This window comes from Megalopta genalis, chromosome 4 (genome assembly GCF_051020955.1).
Source record: "Megalopta genalis isolate 19385.01 chromosome 4, iyMegGena1_principal, whole genome shotgun sequence".
NCBI classification, from domain to species: Eukaryota; Metazoa; Arthropoda; class Insecta; order Hymenoptera; family Halictidae; genus Megalopta; species Megalopta genalis.
Window position 1 is genome coordinate 1,747,015 of NC_135016.1, and position 14,723 is coordinate 1,761,737.

Consider the following 14,723-nt stretch of genomic DNA (forward strand, 5'->3'; position numbering starts at 1 on the left):
TTCTTTCGCTGAAAACTAAGTACCATGCGGAAATTTCGTTGCATTAAAAATCAGAGCCGAAAGCGAAGGAAGTCGATCGATACAATACGAGGAAGACAATGCAGGAATAATAATGCAATACAATTAATGGTACGAACGACTCGTTAACGCAAATTGCATCTACCTCATTTGCACAATAATTAGCGACCTGATAATGCTTAAGTCCTTAATTGGGAAACTCTCCGACCGGGAATTTCTATATCGTTATAATTAAAGACAAATAACAACAATTTCGAACGATTTATTCCACGTGAAATATAGATGAGAGATGAAATATTCAACTGCCTGATACGGGACTTGATAATTCTCCAATTAACGAGTATCAGAAATATAAAATGTAATTCGGAGGGCAATTCGCAGCGTTTCTATATTACGATGACGATTCTGTATACGTTATTATTCGTATGTGAATTCCAGCACAGTTTCCAACGCGGTAAATGCATAAAAATCCTCTGAATTTCAGAATCAGCATGCGTTCAAAGTTTGAATATCCTCTGCGAAAGAATGATAATCCAGGTTATCCTCGGTGACCCATTCGGCGAGTTGAAATGCAGAACGGAATCCGGTGACGAAAGAGAGCTCCGATAAAGGACTCCCGACAAAGGAACCTCGTCAAGCGCTGATACCGTAAGAAAGGTGATGGTTCACCCTCTCCTCGTCCCGAATTTCGCCGATTGCAATTGAGCGTTCCCACGGCTCGAGGGTCCAATCGATCCGTCACGTCCTCGGCGCAGCGGCGGCTCGGCGGCGGCGCAACGGCGAAGCGGCGAACCCTCGATCCGACAACAAAGATGCTGAAGCTGAAGAATCTCTCGATCGTGCAGCCAGCGAGATCTCCGCACGGCTGGACGGCCGGCTCTCGCGTGGTATCCGCTCGTGAATCACGGGATTTCTGGACGAATTAAATTGGAAGGCGCGTGGAACCGTTTTCAATCGGAGACGAGAACGAGACACGCCGCACCGTCTGCTACCTCCGCGTTATGGAAACGGGCCCCGAAACGCGTCGCGACGGTGGTCCCAGCTCGAGCGGTAAAGCACACCGTGCCATGGTCATTGTGGCCGAGCAGTCCGGCCTTGTCCCCTTCGGACAAGGGGCGAGGGCCATCTCCACCCCTTTTTTCGTTGCTTCCTCTATGTTGCGTGGATCTTTTCGAAACCGGATTCGAGGATGCACAGGTGGCACGGCCCGGGGACCGTTCGGGGCCCCGGTGGAAATGAAAAACGGCGCGTTTCTATGGGACAGATTAATCTGGACTGCCCACGATTTAAATGGAAGCTAAATCTGGATTTGATCTCTGGAAATTCACGTTTGATAGGGGATGCCCTTTGTTCGGACTACTTTTTATTTCCTGCGGACGGTCGCCGCTTCGCCGGGACGCGATTTGTCGGGCGACTGCGAACCTGCTGCCGGTTTTCTATCGGAAAAAAAATGTTCCAAACGTTTTTTTTTTCATATCGATTATTTATTTTATACGCGTGCGGGGGTGTAGCGGTTGCCGCAGGATAGACCGGGTCGAATCGAACGCGGCAGAATCGAGTGATTGCGAGCGGAGATGGTGGATGCGGTAGTTCGTGGGTGCGGCAGAGCCGGTATACGGAATCTTGATTTGAAATTCGTTTTTATACGTACCCGTTTCGCATGTTCGATCTGAAACGATACCATTCGTTGCAAACGATTTAACTTGGAACCGCATCTGCGTTCGTAACTATTGTTCGAACGTTCGCGTTCTCCCGGTCGATTGAATTTTCACTTTTCCATCGACGCATATTTTGCCACCGAAAGATGAAACTTGGATCATCGAATCACGAACAATTGCTGCTTTCGAAAACATATCGTAACGCTGAATTCACCATCGAATTGGATCAACCCGTCGAACGGCAACCGTAGTCGTTGCAAACATGGAATATCCGAGTATCGTGCGCTTCGGTTCGATCAAAATCGATGCACCGAAACCGAAATAATAGACACGCGTGACGAACTGCGCGAAATACAAAACCTGCCGGCCTTTATGGCAGCCACTTAAAACGCGTTCGGTATCGCGCGAGAAAATTCGAACGAAAGAACCGCTCCGGCGCAACGATGACGCGCGAACATTCGCTAACTAATTGGTCGCATAAAAACGAAGACTTTGCACATTCCTATCGGCAATACCCCACCGGAGGAACATTAGCGGCAGCCGAACGCGCGTCTTCGGATCGAAGGAATGCAAAGAGAGCAACGCCGACCGACCGGCCTCTCCAATCTATGCATCGAAGATAGCCGAAGCTGTGCGCAGCGATCGCCCTATCGAAATCCTGGAAAAGGAACAAGCGGGCGGCGGCGAGCCGGGATCAATTTCACGGAATAACTCCATTATTGGAGTTCCCAATCAGCATAAGGTGAACAGAGCGCGGGGATAAATCCAGCACGGCGTGGCTCGTTTTCGAAGAAAAGGCTGATCCTTCGACCCTTAATTCGAATTAGATTGGATCCAATTTATTCCCAATTAAGTGAGAAAGAGGGCGTCGATGGGGGGGCCGGGAGGGGCGGTGGTATCTATTTCACATGGAGAGGGGAATCCCATCCGCGGGAATTGGTCACGACAGGTTCCGTACTTTGAATCGATCCACCCTGTTCCCCGATAAGTATCCCTCCGTCGCCGGGGCCCAGGGCCCGGGGCCCGGGGACTCGGGACCATTTCGAATCGGGAGTGGCTCAATTCCCGTTTCGACGAAATTGGATGGCGGGCAGGTGTCCGCGAATCCGCCAATGCGAAACGGCCGAGCAAAAAGTCAAATCTCGAAACGAGAGAAGAAGGAATCGACCGGTCTAATCTTTGCGTCTCGTCGCGTCTCGTCGCGTTGCGTCGGGCCGAGGCGGGCCGAGGCGGGCCCGGTCGGGCTGGCTGGCCCCCTTTCCATCGAAGGACACATAACGATGTCCTTGTTGGCCGTCGGTCGCCGAGCCGAGCCGAGCCGCGCCGGCCGTCGGACAGCGATGAACCCTAACCTAAGCTAAGCACAAGCCCACAACGCGATCCTCTGTCTCTATCATCGGCTCGGATGACTGTACGTTCGGCTGCTGGCAGACCGGGCTGAAAGGCGGCGTTGTCTCACCGAACGGCCCGTCACCGGTCTCGATGCTCTTCATCAGCGGATAATGACGAGTCTTGTACCTTCGAGACCGCATACCGATGAATAGAACGCTTGTGAGATTCGCCGGTCGCGTGAGCTTTTCAAAGGAGCTACACGCGACCGGGCTCGGCTCTTTTCGAGACATTCGGGGACCGGAAGCGCTCCCAACCGTCCAGTCCATGTTTTGCCGGCCCGAGCCGTGAATCGAGCCACTCATGGCATCGATTTCTCGGGAATAATCCCGAGGCACAAGCCTTTTTCGAACCGCTCGTCTCGGACGCCTTCTTTTTTATTCTCCAAACCGTCGTGGATATTTCGGCGTTGCGATCTATTATAGATCGTAGCGACGGACGACATTGGTCACGGGTGCATGCGATAAAAAGGACTGAAAGCGCGCGGCAGAGATAAAGAAAAATTTGACACGCGGACTCTAAAATGAAAACAACGTCGACGACGAATCTCTTCGACGGCCGACGCTTATTTCAGCCAGAAATAAAATCCGAAAAACCTAGAATGCCCTTGTTCCCGAAGGGACACTCCCACGCGATCGTGGTCAGAAGAAACGGTTTATCGACACGGAGGCGTTGCATATTCCGAGCGCGCCGAGTCGCCAAGATCGTTCCCCGGTTTTATAGTAGTTCTGTTAGCGTGGTGGAACAATCAAAGCCCCCCCGGCCGTAATAGATCATAATGCCGGGATCCGTGTAACAGCCAGATACGAGTTTCAGTTTTTACGATGTGACACCGAGGCTCCGGACGGATTTTTTTTACGAGCAGACGATGGCGTATTTCGAAAAAAGAATCCCGAGCCCAGCCCGTCCCGTCCAGTGCCGCGAGATAGAACCTTAAATTTCGGGGAACGTATCTCCCGCGGCTTCGATCGTAAAACCCTCCTCGCGCGGCGCGGCGCGGCGCGAACCACGGCCGCGTCCTGCCGCGGCCGCCACAAAGCGACCGACCACGATCCTATCGGAAGTGTTAATCAAACCGGCGCGGCGGATCTCTGGCGATCTAGCGAATGCACGAGAACCGTATTTACGTTGCGAAATCGCGCGCTGACCCGCGAATCGGAGACTCCACCGAACCGATACACCGATTCGCGAGTTACCCGGCAACCCTTTCGGCGAAATTAATTAGAAATTGAACGTTCGCGGATCTGGAAACGAGCTCTACCACTCCGGACGTTTCGTTTTCAAAGGTGTTCGAAGGAACGCGTTACTCCGGGCATTGTTTTCACGCTAAAACAATATTTGTTCGCAGCTTGTTCAAATGGAGTCTCTCTTGCCTCGTCAGCCGGAACGCAATTGCGCCAACGAAGAAGCTACGACCGAGCGATCGCCTCGGCAGCACCGCCGAGTTTGTATCCCCAAAGTCGATTAATCAAGAGGGGGCGTATACGCGTATCGAGGCGCGATTAATCGAGCCCGGTTCCCGCTCGAATCCGGTCGCAAAAGTGCGAGGAAACGCGGATTCGCGACAGGGTTTCACGGACGTGGGGGCCCCTGTTATTATGCGGTGGATTTAAGGCGAAAGGTATGGCGGTAGGGTGAGAGGTTAAGGACCACGGAATAGCGAAGCGACGTAGCGGCCGTGTGGGAGGACATTATCTTGGCCGTCAGGACGCCGGGACGCCGGGACGCCGGGACACGGGGCCCCAGCGTGACTCCGTATTATTTGGCGCGGCGCGGCGCGTCGGTCGCACGCGGGGCCCCATGACGCGGCTCCAAGTCGTTAGCCACCATTCAAAATCACTTTAAGTCGCCATCAAGTAGCGACTATTTTGTCCTCCTCCACGAAACGTCCCTGGTGCCGGACCAACCGTGCGCCCCCTGCGCCCCCTGCGCCCCCTGTGCCCCCTGTGCCCCCACGGTCGCGCGTTCCGGGCCCATGCCGGAGGAATTATAATTTGAACGACCGTCCGAAGGACGACACGAGCTGTTCGACTCGAGGGACAACCGGCAACCTGACGTATCCCGCAGAAAAAGACGTGACGGACGAAAGGAGCGAGGTACTTTTGTGCCGTTTCGCGCGGGACCGGCCTGTTCGCGCCGATGTTAATTGGGAATGCGGTGATGGGCCCTGATGGCACATGGGACCTCGGCCTTCGGATTCTGTCTCGGGGAGAGCTTGGGATCCGAACGGAACCCGGGCTGCCACACATAGAAGAAGTTATTGTATTGTGCAAGGAATTTCGTCGCGCCACAATGTGCTGTTGGTAGTTTAATTGAAACTCCGATGGGAATCTTTATGCAAGATTGGAATTTTCTGCAGCTGTTGCGAGAGCCTGCGGACGCTTACAAATTTGTTTCTCAGCAATTTTGCCGTGCTGCGAGTGACGCGTCTCTGATTTGATATTTCCGTATCCGAAATGTTCCCGACGAGCTTCTCGGTTCGAATATTTTTCTAGCAAATATTTTCTATCAGCTTCGCGATATAAACGTTCTTATACCTCGACTACAATGGTGCAAAGACGTACGCGTGTCTTGAAAAAAAGTTGCCACGTAATTTAACAAAATGTAATTGTTCGCAACTGATTTTACCAATCCTGGTACACTTCCGAATTATTAATCGTTTTGGATCAGAAAATCTTCCAGATACGTCAGGGATCGCGGTTCGGAGAAAAATGACAGTGCACGCGTCTCGTCGGTGCACCCAGAAGTCGCATTCCCCGTCGCAGGATAACCCGCTGCGTCCTCGAGTATCCCGTGGAACCTGCGCGAGGAGAATAAAGACTTCGTGCGACGACGTTAACCCCACCGTTCTCGAGGGGGTTGAACGTCCGATTCGACCATTGTACCCATATAATCCGTCGATCGTTTTTGGCCGTAGATCGAGAGGATAAGGCTGGCGATTGTAACGTATGAGGGTGGATTGTGAGGGCTGGGAATCTCTCGACCGAACTTGGGAATTCTTGCGTCTTCGAGGATTCAAAGTTCCTGCTGCGCATTGTAAGCCGCATAAATATCTGCTCGTTCCAGCCATAATATGATATTCCTGGTACAATTTCGAATCGTTTGATCTCGATCGTAGAAAACGCTGCCTTCGCAGCGAGTATCCGACGTCTCCTTTATCGCGAGTAGCCGACGCTTCCTTCGCTGTTAGCATTCGGTTTTATGTCTGTTTTTCTACAAGTTTGAAAGAGGATTGTAGAGAATGGAAGGTAACCGGGTTCTCTTAATGGTGCAACATCGATCGGTTTTTGTTCGGATCAAAAGCGCTTTCTTTATTGTTGCTCTCGAGTTTTATATCTGTTGGTCCATTAGTTTCGCGGAGGATTCTGTCGGAAACGGTGTTCCGTTTCGTGACGATACGAGAGACGGTTCCTTTAGATTTCTGATAACAATTACGGTTCGTCTCGCCGCTGAAAGGTTATTTCCGATGTGTGTGTGTGATTTCCCACCAGGAAAATAATAAAGAACACCTGGGTGGAGATTGCTCTCGGATTGCAGAAAACGATTCGGCGAGACAGGTGTAGGCCGAACCGGAATCATTAATAACAGAGATAGTTTGTTGGAAACAATCTTGGCTGGGTGCACAGGGTAATCGTCGGTCGATCGTTACGAGCACAATGATACTGCACTGTCATTCGTTCTGTTTTATTTCCCTCCTAGCGCTTCCTCCAGCTGTTTCTATTACTCTTTCGTCTGGAAAGAAAACTCGGAGGTCGGTGCCGCTCTCGTTCTATCGGAGAACGCATTGTTACATTTTTTGGAATAACATTCTGTCTCTCTAATTGACGCTCGGATTGTCCATAAAAATGGACAATTTTGGAATCTCCTCTTTCCAAATTGTCCATTTTTGTGCAGAATCACAAGGGGGGTTACTGAGACTAGTGGAATTAATTTTCGGGACAGATCGGAAAAATCCAGATAACCAATTCCACTAGTCTCGGTAACTGGTCCACCTAGGTCCATAGCAAAATTTTGGACCAGTTACTGAGACTAGTAGAATTCATGTTCTGGATCAAAATTCAATCTTTTTTTTCCGTTGAGAACGGAAGCTATTGCTTGTTTCCAAACAACGTTGTACATTAAATAAAAATGGTGTCTATTTTAGAAGCTGCAAAACCAGGTAAACCGTATAGCGATTCATAGAATTTTTCTAACCGAAAGACTATTCCTCAGTCCCGACAAAAATGCCTGACTCGTTCCAAACGGCTTCTACACAGTTTGTCACAATTATTCCCAGGATCGGTTCACTTAATACACCGCACAATGCATTCCAGTTTTACATGTCAATGTCGAAGACCCCTCATGGCGAAAGAGTAACGGGCGACAGAGGGACGCGCGTGACAGTGCATGTCGAGGACATCGACGTCAGCCGGCATTGTCCGGCCTACGACAGAAACCGTCCAGGAAATCTACCCGCAGGACCTCACGCCGTGATCGAAGGCTTGTCAACCAGCTTGTCGAAGGACGAAGCGTGACCGTGTCTCCGTCGGTAGACCGCACAGTGGCCGACGTTTTTGCCCGGTGCAGAGTCGACGTAGAAACCAGTTCCCAATATACATTTGAATACAACCTTCCATTATCTTTATTCCCGCAATTGACATCGATCGCATCGGACGCGCGATCATCCTGAAAAGAAAATCGACGGGGTGGACGCATCGTTGGCGAAAATTCGACAATTTTTAGGCGTCGCTTTAACGTCGCTTTGGCAGCGAATTTACGACTTTCGACATTTTGCTTTCAAAAATGTTCTATCGTCTCGCAAAGCATTTATTATAATTTGCAATATTCGCCTTTCGAAAGAGGAAGAAGAAAACGTTCTAAAGAATCCAGCAAGACTTGGAACGAAGCTACGCTGGCAGAATAGAAACGCCGATCCCTTTTCCTCTCTTGGTTTCAGTTTCAGCCAAACAGCAAGCCGTCGACGTTAAAATCACCGCAAGCATAAAACAGCCACGGGGTTTTTAAGCAAACAAGTGGCAGTCATGAAGACATCGGCGCGGCACAGCGGTGCGCTAAATTGTCAGCGGTCCGCGTCACGTACGGGTTCGGTCGTGAAAGGCAAGGACGATAGAGTTGTTTTAGGATCTTGAAACGCGTAGGAACATCGCCGGCGAGGAAAGTGGCCGACGACGGAGTCCGGCGAGGATCGCTAAGTTTGTTTTTATTCGGGCTACCAAGGGGGAATCCTTATCTGCGTGAACGCGCGCGCGCGCTGGCGACTCCTTTGACGGATGGTTGTTCCACCGTCGCTAGAAAAATAATTCTGTTCCCATCCGCGAAGTCAAGCACTGCTTGGCCGTCCGGGCACGTCCAGTTGTCGACGGCCACTGAGAAAATAATCCTGCTTTCCAGTATTTACCGGTATCCCTGGAACAGGATACGTCGTGTGTACCCTTCATGGAAGTCCTGGGTGCACCCGCGCGACGCGAAAGTTTATTTTTCGACCACGGAGTCAAAGAGCTCCTCCTCCTCCTCCTCCTCGATCCGACAATCCTTTCCAGCCGGTGAATTTTAAGTCGAATCCTTCGGATGCCGGGACAGGCCACTGCAGAGAGAACGTTCGGTAAAAATTCGATCGACGATAAATAATTGATCTCGTCGAGAGAAACTTTTGCACGGCTCGATCTCCGTTGTTTGCGACCGATAATCGAGGAAACTGTGTCGAATCGACGCGAGGGATGGAGGACGATCGATTCGCATGATTTCATCTTCGCGTTGCCAGTCGGGCAACCTGATTCGCATTTAGTTAAATGCATCGACTACGAATAATCGCACAGTATGGCGACAATGCCGTTTATTCGACGAATTTCTTCCCAGAAAACTTCGTTAATTCGGCCTAACGCTAGCGTGGAGCTAATGCGAAGCTAATGCGCCGTTAATGGTGCAGAATGATCCGAACGGGGCCGGTAATTGCTGAAACAAGAAAAGAAGAAGCTTACGTGACGCGGTGTGGCAGTTTCAGCGATCGTCCCGCAGGTTACGTGATCCGGATGTTGGCAACCGGGGTGGGCTGTATCCTCCTTGACGTCTACTTTACACCTGGCCGACGCCTCGGGCAGTCCTTTTATCGCAATTTAGCTCCATTGACCGACGCGGATGCTCGCTTCGAGACCGCTAGTTCCGTGATCTGCGAAACAATTTGCCCGGTTGTCCGTCCAGTTCCAGCGGTGCCGGGCGAGGACGCGGCTAGCTGCTCGAAAGGCAAAAACTGGCGGGTCGCCGCACGACAATGGGTGTGTCCAGTGTTGGTCCAACTTCGGGACAACTGCGTGAATCTAATTGTCCACGGTGGAGGCCCCGCGCCGGAAGAAAACGGTCTCCGGTCTCCGGTCTCTGCGTGTCGAGCCACCTGATGTCTTCTTTGACGTCCTCCGAGCGACAATGGCCGCGCTCCGAAGGACGTCTCGCGACGGCCAGCCGGGAATTGGAAACGCGTGCCCGTCGTTCGCCAACGTTCGAAACATTTCACGTTCGCAGCGCTCGTGGTCGTCGATTTTCCCGACCGCCCGCCGGTACCCGCCGGTACCCGCCGGCCCGCAACCCCCCGGTGAATTCGAAAGGCTCGACGGGCGCTGAATTTTTTCCGGGCCACTTTGCGACGATTGTGTCGCGGATTGGCGCGATGCCAATCGTTCCCCCCGTTGTCGAATTTGTTTGACTTCTTGCTTTCTCTTTGACCGGTCGGTGCTCCTCGTGAATAACGAACGCCGCGCGTCGAAACAGCCGCGAAAGATGGACGAAATTATTTCATTCGCTTTTTGCGCCAACAAATGTACCCGGGAATCGCGTAGCGCCATTATTTGCCGCAACTTCGCAAAAAATTGCACGCGACGAAGAATTCATAAATTTTACAAACGTTTGGTGGACGTTATCTGTTCGACGACACGTTATCTGTTTTACACACTTTTAAATCGACGCTCGACCAGTTCTCGAGGCCGTTACTCCATTGTGCCATACTCCATGGTTGCGCGCGAGGTGCAGCACCGTCGGAGAGGGTGTTGGCCTATTTATGTAACGGGATCTTGTAAACAAAGTTTTTTCCACGACGATAAGGCCGGTATTAATAACACCGTTGGTGGTTATTAATATTCTCGGGGGAGAGATTGCACTTTGAACGGTGCATCGAGGAGATGCGGTCTCGCGGTTGGACGGCTCTGTTTTGCGAAACGCTGCGGCGGACACGAGGAAGCGAAGCGTCGGTCGAGACTCGTTCGAGACGAGTGAAACAGGGATATCAAAGAATTTTAATAAAACGAGAACGTAATAATAATAATCTCGTGGAGCCTAAAAATTTCAATATTCTCGCAAAGTCCGTGGAAGCCTCGCGCGTATCCCACGCGATCCCGTAAAGCCTCGAGCCACGGCAACATTGTCTACCTCGCCGGCTAATCTCCCGTTTGAGCCCCGTTCCCACCCTCCGCAGCATACGAGGCGATTATAAGCCGATTTCCCTAAACACCTCCTGTCGTATCGCGCGAAACGCCGAAAGGCTTGTAACAAACATGTGCTCGCTATCAATAAAGTATACAGCACCGGTATGTAGAGCGTATGGCGTGCACACGCGGTTACGTAGGAAGTTGCCGGCAAAAACGGTGCATACCTCGGGCGCTGCGGCCACTTAGTAGCAGCTAAAACCATCTCTCGTCGTTATCTAATAAATCGATCAGCGCGAGGGTTGCCACGGAGGGAATCGAGCAGCCTGTTCCCTTTATCGTTTTCATTACGCTCGCAGCGCGCGCTCGTAAAGCGACGCCGAGCACTTTAAGAACGGCGAGGCAAGGAGCAACGAGCAACGAGCAACGAGCAAGGAGCAAGGGGCAAGGAGGCTTAGTCGCGGCCGCGGCCGGGTCCTTATGCAAATCTGCCGGCGAGGATCTTCGTTCCTCTGCTTCCTAGCGATTCCTCGGAACCAGCCGACAGATGCTCGCGACCGTTTATCGACATCTCGAAGGAAGGACGCGAGGCGAGGCGAGGCGAACCGCCCCACGCGGAGAGATCCGGCCGAGCGGAGGCGCGGAAAGCGAGAAGCGAGAAGCGAGAAGCGAGAACCCGGTGCTATTATCGCAAGAAAAGAGCTACCGTGCGTGGCCACGGCAAACAGAGCACCAAGGATGGAGATTACAGAAGAACGACGCTATAATATGCTGCGAGCAATGGAGCGTGAAGATCGGAATAACGTTCGCCGGCCTGGCGAAAGAAGTAATGACGCAAAACGAGCAAACCGGGCCACGCCGATCTTCCGGCCGATCGCTCGAGATCCAATGGGCATTAACATTTCGCCCGGGAACAATATATTACGATTTTTCCGGTTAGCCTTATCGCGATTACGGTTGCCTCCTTCCAAACCGTTTTAGGAACTCGACGCGGTCGCGCGAAAGATCGCTGCCGAAGATCGACCGTCGTTTCGCGACGATTGGCTTTTAAGCGCGACTAAATCGTAGAAAAATATCAGCGCGCGTCGAGGTTACATTAAAATCCATTCGTCGACGGGTTCGGATAAAATATCGCCGTGGCAACGGAAGGTTTCAGCGGCGAAGAATTTACCCCGACAGCAAAAATAATTTCTCTCTTTCCCACCGTCCGAAATGACGAAAAAGAGGCCTGTCCCGAGGGACGGCGACGCGGCTGGATTCTTTGTAGCTGGGAAAAATCTCTGGCCACGTTTACAAGTTCGCTAGAAAGTAGAAGATAACAGGGCAACGTACGAGCGCCGCGGACGCCATAATTAGTAGAAACAGCCGGTTAAAGAGTGGTCGTTGGGTCGTAACTAGAGATAAATAGAAAGGGGAGTACACGGTGCACGCGCTACCCGGCTCTACCACCTGTCCCATCGTAGGCTAAGAATAGAGCAACGCAACAACGCGGCGAGCGAACGCGCAGCGCGCTGGCAAGATGCTGCGCGCATCGCGCAGAGTGCAGCATCGCGCAGAGTGCAGCGGCGCGCCGCTGGCGGGGTCATGCGCTGCTCCTCGTCGTCTTTTTCTCATGGTTGCACCATCCAACATCCACCATCCCCTTGGGGCGGACGCTCGGACGCTGCTGCTGCCGTTGCCGGTCGCGTTCTTGCGCGGCTCTGCTCAGCTTTTTGCAGGCCGAGCGGCTAATAACAGAAAAAATTCGAGGATAATTGCGAGCCTGGTCTTCCTCCCGATGTCGCGCACGATGATACCGCAGCAATCCTGCGGATACTTCCTCGAACGTTCCTCGGCCGGCAAACATAATTGTCCGATCGTTGTACGAACGTCTAATCGCCGCAATTTTCGATACAAATTGCGCGACGATCTTCTGGATTTTAACGCTGCGATTTCGCGAGGACTGTTTCGTCGACGAGGAAATTGTGGGGACACACGATCGTTCGATCGAGGGCCGTGCTCTTTGTTAATTGGACGTTGTATAGGAGCGGACGCTTCGATGGAATTGTTTCGGCGGTGACTGCACTGTTGGGACACCGCTTGTACGGTGATCGATTCGATCGGAAACATAGGAGCTTTATACTTCGAGAATGTTGCGATCGAACGTACTCGAAATTCCGCTGTGCAAAACTATTGAAACTATTCCACCGTATAAAACGAACGAGGGTCCGTATTTCAATGGGAAGAAAAATCGACTCCGCCATATTTGTGCAGCAATCGAACGCACCGTTCCCGAATCGCGAACGAGAATCGATTCTCCGCAGATCCTCTCCCACTCGGTCTTTCATCCCGGCGCGCCATTACGAGCCGCGTTCCGGCTCGTTCGTTCGATACAAATGATAGAACCGGCACGTGAGTGTCTTTCGCCGGCGAGAGACCGGGGTGGGAAAGTCCGGCTTGATTTCTGGGAACCGCGTGTGGGCGGCTGGGTGAGCCGACGAAGATGAAAAAGCGCTCGACGATGCTGCGTTCTCGCGTCCGACCGAGAATACGCTGCCGGTCTCGATATTTACGCGCGCGTGTCGACTTAATCGAGCAATCGTCACCGAGAATTTCTGCACCGCTATTTTTTACCACCGCCGCGTCGCGACGTTCGTTTCTCCTGCAAATTATTTTATACTTGTACTTTCTAAAAACCGCCGAGCCAGTGCCAATATTTATCGAATAACGTTCGTAAAATCAGGTTTCGAGAACAAAAGCGACAGCGGTTTCGTTCCTGGAAAAGAATGACGGGTGCGAACGTATGACACCATAAAACTTGGGCGCGCGTCGACGCGGCGCAACGGCGTTCCTATTGTAACGCAAGAATGCCTCGCCATAGGTGGACCGTGTCCGCGCTAATGTAAATAAATTGTTGCGCAATCAGGTGGCAGGTCTCGACGAGATTATTGCATTGTGTCCATAAGATGGATACCGAGACAAACGTATGCCCATAATAAATCCGTGCAAATTGCGCCGAGGCGTCGGCGCGCGGCCGTAATTACTGGCAACCTACGATACCGGTCGATAGTCGCTGACAATAAATTTCGCACGCAAGAATACACGGTTATTATATCCGTACACAATAGTGGGCGTGTGTAAACGATCGTTTACCGAGATTAATTGCGCGTTTCATTCCTGCCGGCGTTGTCGACAATGATCCTTTGATCCATCCACCGACAAATTACACGTTTTATTTACATCTCCGGCTCCAGACACGGAAACCGATATTTTATTCTACTACTTAACGCTCGGGCCGATTCGACCGGCGGCTTTCGCTAAAAATATTGCCGCGGACGAAAGGCAAACACTTAAATTCGTGCCTTTCGCGATCGCCGATAAATAACGAAACAATCCTTTCATCCTTGCTTTATGCTAAATAAATACTTTTTGTAACAACTGCGAGAAACGTATTTCACATTCTCGAATTCTTCGAATCTTTCTACCGTCTGCTGCAATCGAGAATTATTGCAGCAAAGATTTCCTTCGAAAATTTAATCGGGACGATTCGATCTTCTAATTTTTAGCTGCTCATTTTCACTCGCCGAGAAGTCGAAGCACCCCGTCGTCGAACGTCCAATTTATTGCTCCGATTTGACCTATCGAATGCGCATCCATTATCGGCGCTTTGTAGAAGTCCGCGGCAAAACGGACGAGTAAATAAACCACTCGAGAAGAGCACGGCAGAGCATTGTAACGTGGCAAGCGTGGCCAAGGGAATCGGATGATGCCAGCTATTTTTCACGAGTCCATTCGAAAAGCAGCCCAGGTTTATCTCTTTCTGGTGCGGGGCGCGCGGTAGCGGGGAGAGCTTATTCATGAATGAATCCTCGTAGAAATCGGTACAAACATCAGCGCAAACTTTTGCCTACCCATTGTCGAATCGTGGCCGGGGACCACCAGGATCGCTTCCACCGGTCCGCGTCCGACGAGCCTTTGTTGTCACCCACTTGTCACGATCTCTCGCCTCGTGTCTTCCTCCTTTTCCGTTTCCACCGTGCCCACCTACTCTTGCTACCACCCCGCCACGAAATGGCTAATGCGTCGGAGTCGGATCGGAGTCGAGGTCGGGGTCTGGGTCGCTGGGGATGGTGTCGCTTATCGCGCACACCCATCTATAAGCTCGACCAACACCTTGGGTGGCGCTTCGTTTAGTGAAGATATCAACGGCAGATCTAGGAACCGACCGCGGCCCGAGTGTTTTGTCTCCTGTCACGAGGCCCTCCAC